Source organism: Cupressus sempervirens, chromosome 1, assembly GCF_028749045.1.
Source record: "Cupressus sempervirens isolate cs-2001-9-10 chromosome 1, ASM2874904v1, whole genome shotgun sequence".
In the NCBI taxonomy this organism is placed as follows: domain Eukaryota; kingdom Viridiplantae; phylum Streptophyta; class Pinopsida; order Cupressales; family Cupressaceae; genus Cupressus; species Cupressus sempervirens.
The window spans coordinates 75,989,774-75,995,910 of record NC_143118.1 but is presented as its reverse complement, the minus strand read 5'-3'; positions in this window follow the sequence as shown (position 1 = coordinate 75,995,910).

Below are 6,137 nucleotides of genomic sequence, written 5' to 3'. Positions count from 1 at the left end.
CAACATGATATATTTCCCTCACCAACCATCAAAATACTTAACTGAAGGAGTTAAGAAAAAGGGATGCAAAATCTTTAAGCTTGATTGAGGCAGCCATGATAGAAACATTTTTTCTCAAGATAGCAATAACTAATTATTTAAAGGAAGCATGGGATATCCTTAAGATGAATTTCAGAGACACTGATAAAGTCTATATAGTAAAGCTACATATGATTAGAAGGGAGTTTGAGAACCTTCAAATGAAGGATAATGAGTCTATTGTACAGTTTAGCTTAAGGATATCTGGTTTGATAAACCAGTTGAAATCAAATGGACAAGATCATGAGGAGCAGTGAATAGTTGAAAAGATATTGATAATTCTACGTCCAAAATATGATAATCTTGTGACGATCATTGAAGATGCAAAGGACCTCACTACTTTGAAAATGGATGAGTTTATGGGCACACTTCAAACCCATGAACACTAGATTAATAGATCAACAACATCTTCCCAAGAGAAAGACTTCAAAGCTCAGTCCAATAAAGAAGTAGGGGAAGAGAAAGAAATGGCTTTGGTAGAGGCTCTAGAGGTAGAGGCCATGGAAACTCAAAACAAAGGAATGTTGTCCAGAGGAGAAATCTTGAGTAGAAAATCAAGAGGGAGCAAGAAAATCTCAAAATAACTCTAGAGGAGGTAAGAAGAACTACAACTCTTACAAGAGTAATGTAGAATTTTATTATTGCCATAAATTTGGTCATTATGCAAGTGAATGCTGGAAAAAACAAGGCAATCCTGGTCAAGAAAAAATTTAAATGTGGCTAAAGTGAATGTGGGTGAAGTAAACTAATGTGGTGCAAAGTAGGATAATCCCCAAAGGAGATGTCCTTGCCCCCAACTAATAACCACACAATAGAAACACAATCTAATACTAAATGAAATTATTTTATTCATAAATATAACTATGTGCAATTTGTCAGGCTGTACTTCCTAGTTACAACCAAATACAAAGAAAGTAATAGTTCTATAAGATCCCTCAAGATCCCATCCAAACCCTAGCTAGTCTAGATCTACACTCTGGTAGAAACCTCGATGGAAGATCCAAATTGGTACTCACAAGTTGTCTAAGAAATCTCCTTGTACCCCAAGCCTTAGCTACTAGCCCTTCTCAAACTTCGCTCCTCTACCACCTCCTCTTCTCCAAGATGGATGAATAATGAATAAAGACTTTACAATACCCCTACTTATAGCTAGGTAAGACACAAGTCAGCGTAGTAAGCTAAAAATTAAATATCCCTTACATTAAATCCTTGAAGAGCCATGAGTCAGGCTCCAACAAAGATTAAATACCAAATACCTTTAAAGTCTTACAACACTTATTGAAAATATAGACAAAATTAATTAAGACCCAAATAGGTCCACTCAACTCCACAAAATCCCTTAATCATGTAGGATAGCCAACTAGCCCAAGATGCTCTTGCATCAACATCCCTAGGTGTGAAAAGAAAAGTGTGTCCCACACTTTGATGCCTAATGAAAAATCCACAACCATCTTCATCTTCACTAAAGGATTATACTCCAACATGGACAAGAAAACCAACATGCAAATCATCCACACTTGTATCACTTTGTCAAACACAAGAATCTCAACCATCCAATCAACATGCTCAGTCCCAAGAAAAAACTAAACATAATTCTTCATCAACTACCCTTCATCCACATCAACAACTAGTTAATCCACACCAACAACAAAAAATTCCATATCAACACAATATGTAGATCTTTGTCAACACATTCCAAAATCACAACACTAGTGGTCTCATTGCTTACAACAAGATGTTCTACAACATACAAGTCACCACTAATAGCAACTAGATCATCCATGATTGAGTGCTCTACAATATCCATGTTAAACTCAACCAACTAATCATGAAAACCAATCTCCATCCCAACATCAACAAGATTAGGAATATCCTTAGCAACAACCTCTAGTTGCTCTATAGGTTCTGTATCAAGCTCCACAAAATAATCAATGAAACCAAACACTTCCAATCCAACCTTGTAATGTTATCTTCTCTCTTGAGCAAGTCTTCTAACTAACCAGAAAACTCTCTTATGGATCAGTAGACTCCAGCTCCTCAAATATCTACAAAACTCAACCATCCCTTCCTTAACTCAATCAACCAAACTAGCTTAAAATCAAGTAGACATCTCTAAAAACCTCTTTTCCACCACATCATAGAGATTACCAATCACCTTAGGGTCCAATCCTCTTAGAGCCATCTTCCAATATCTTTGCAAACCCTCTATAATAAATCACCAATAGATCAATCTTCTTGAACAAGATCAACCTTCTCCAACCTAAGATCCTAGTGCAAATTGCGTTAACTTTGGTGCTCTGTCTACACACTCAAGAATAATTGTTCTCTGGTACCACTTGATGTAGTGCAAGGTAGGAGAATCCCCAAAGGAGATGTCCTAGCCCCCAACTAATAGCCACATAGAGGAAACATGACACAAGATACATAATCAGATACTGAATGCAACTCTTTTATTCATAAATATAACTGATTACATGCAATGTGCTAGGCTACAAGGCTTTCCTGATTACAACCAAATAAAAAGAAAGTAATAGTTCTGCAAGATCCCTCAAGATCCCATCCAAATCGTAGGTAGTTTAGATCTACACTCTGGTAGAAACCTCCAAGGAAGATCCAAACTAGTACTCGCAAACCCACTAAGAAATCTCCTTGTTTTCCAAGCCTCAACTACTAGCCCTTCTCAAATTTTTCTCCTCTACAACCTCCTCTTCTCTAATATGGATGAATAATGACCAAAGACTTCACAATACCCCCTACTTATACCTAACTAAGCCACAAGTCAACCCAATAAGCTAAAAGTTAAATATCCCTTACATTAACTACATAAAGCGCCACATGCCGGCATCCAACATAAATTAAATACCAAATTCCTTTAAAGGCTTACAACACTTATTAAATACATCAAAAAATATTATATTAGACACAAATAGGTCCACCCCTCTCCACAAAAATCCCTTAAGCATGCAGGATAGCCACCCTCCCCAAGATGCTTCTACATCATAAATAATCCCACAAATTTCATCATGTACAACATTGGTGAAGAAGGAAGCCTTGAGGTATGGTATTTGGACAGCATTTGTAACAACCACATGATTGGAAATGAAAATCTATTTTCTTTTATTGACAAAAATTTGAAATTTGAAATTGTAATGGGAAACAATGGAACCATTCCTATTGTGGTAAAGGATCTATATGTTAGCATGAATGTTGATGATACTAATTTGGTGGAGTATGCTAAGCATTGGAGAGTATTGACATGTTACATTCATGATTCTGTTTTTCATTGATGTGAACATAGTACTAAGTCTGTGAAGACTAGTAGAGTAACAGAGAGATATTGTAGTTGTACGGACAAAATGTTACTTGTGTGGTGATGGATGGTCATGGACATGTCCAATATAGTGTCCTGATGATATGGTTCAATGGTCAACATGTAAGTCAAAGACATAGAGAAGTTGTACTTGATTTACAAAGCGTAATACAAAAATAGAGTATTAGGAAAGTAGTTCTTCACATTTGTTCACTATCTTACATCTAAGATGCAATGAACAGATGCATAGTCAATTAGCGATAGAGGATAGTCTATTGGTGACATCAGTAAGAATGTAAACCATGGTATCACATGTGTGAAGTTTTGTATAGACTGTGAGCCAATAGAGCTATTGTAATTGTAATTAATTAATTATCTTATTATAATTAATTGGGAAATCCTCAAGGCCAACTCAAAGAAATATTTTGAAGATATGGTATACAAGGAGAGATGTTTTCCTTATTTGTAATATGGGTATAACCTTGTGATCATTGTATGAAGTGTGAAGTGTGAAAAGGAGTGGAGTGTTTATTGAATGTGAATAAACTAATCCAAGGGAATATTTGGATGCAAGTTTTGTGATCTGGTTACAAGATCATAAGGAGTAGAGGTCCGATTGACACGACAGAGGAAGGAAGTACCATTCATTTCTATTATTGTGTAAGGAATAATACAAATATCATTTCAAGAGTGGGTTCATTGGTCTTTCCCCTAAAGCTCTTTGGATAGCGGGTCTAGCTATCTTCCACAACTCTTAACAGGGTTGGCACAACTCCTAATAGGGTTGGAATCTCTTAATAGAGATTCAAAGTCCCCTAATAGGGACTAATATGTACTAAATGTTGTTATAGTCTCCTAATAGGGTCCATACTCTAACAAGGAATATTTATATTAGTACATCATCTTGTGGGTACAATCCCTGCCAGGGTTTCCCTATGATCAAGGGTTTCCCTATTTAACATATATAGTGTTATTGTGTATGAGTATCTTGTTGTGGTTTATGATTATATTACTCATATGGTTAAGGTTGTTTAAAGTTAATATTTGTGATAATTAGTTGGATAAATAATTCTCTCCCCCCCAGCCCCCCTCTTAGTAATATTGGTGGACTATATATTATAACAATTGGTATCAAAGCATCAGGTTCTTGAAGGATAAGCTTTAAAATTTTGGGAGATTGATGGTGAATCCATTTAGAAAGGATATTCCTAGATTGATGAGGCCAACTATGATAGTTGGAAGGAGAAGATGAAGACTCATTTGTTGTGCATGGGTTTGGGTTTGGATCTTGACAAAGACTGAGAAGACAATTGTCAAAGAAGGGAAACTTGAAGAATGTGGTGAAGTCAAGAGAGATCTATTCATGTGCAACATGAGAGCTAGAGAGGATCTATTATTAGCTCATCCAGAGAATGAATACAATCAAGTAAAGTCACTTCAAACATGTCATGAAATTTGGAAAGCATTAGAAGTTATTTTTGAAGGTGATACACATACAAAGAGAGTAAGATTTAAAAATTGGATATGTGAATTTCAAGATGCTAAGATGAAGGAAGATGAATCTGTAAGAAACTATATTGGTAGAATATTATAGATTGTTCTAGGAATCAAGTCTCATGGTTTAACCAAGGAAGAATATGTGGTTGTGTGGAAGATATTGAAAACTTTGACACCACCATTCAAGAAAATTTCTTAGATGATTCAATTAATTATAACCTACCCTAAGGATTTTACCAAGGAAATGTTGCTTGGAAGATTGGAAGCAACAAAAGTAGATCTGAAGCAATCAGGAGAATTGAAAAGAGTTGAGATAGGTTTTCATGCCTTGAATATTCGGCCAAGAATATCTAGAAGCACAAGAACACATGGAGATTTTGCTGGTAGCAATTGAACTAGATCTAATGAAGACAAGAATATTGGGGAAGGTTTAACACTTCTTGCGAGAAGAGAAAAATATGGTAAGAATATCTCTAAATGTTGGACATGTAATGAATTTGGTCATTATGCATCTAAATTTCCTAAAAGAGAGAAAAAAAATTATGGGAAAGTTTAAGCCTACAAGAGATAGAAACTATTTGTATGCTAATGAAGATGAAGAATCTGATGAAATATCTCAAAGTGATTTAAGTGATGATGAGCTAGGATTTGTATCTATCCAAGAAGATGATCTTGATAGAGAATCAATGAAGAAAAAACTCTAGTTTCCCAAGTTGAAAAGAAGTATGATCAGATAATAAACAATGGTTGGTCACATCACATGACTAGTGATATAAATAAGTTTTTTAAATTTAGAAACTATGATAGAGGTATTGTTAGAATTGGTAACAATGCAACCTACCATATTACAGGGATTGGATCCATTACTTTAGATGGGAGAACTAACTCCGATGATGTTTATTTTGTTGATAGATTGAAGCATAATTTTTTGAGTGTTGGACAATTAGCCGACAATAGGTATCAATCACAATTCACAAAAAATGTCTTGCACCATCAAAGATAAGGATGGTAAGATATTGGAACTAGAACTAGGTCCAGAGGAAATATATCTCAATTGACTCCCACTAAAATTAACTGTTTGGTTGCTAAAATGGATAAAAATTGGTTAAAGTGCTCTAAGTCCTCCCACTATGTTGAAAGAAGGGAGAAGAGTCTACAATAATATCTGTATTGGGTTTTTAGTACAAAAGTTCTATGCCATTGACTTGATAATTTTCTTGTAACCCATCTCCATTGGTTGGAGAAGGCTAGG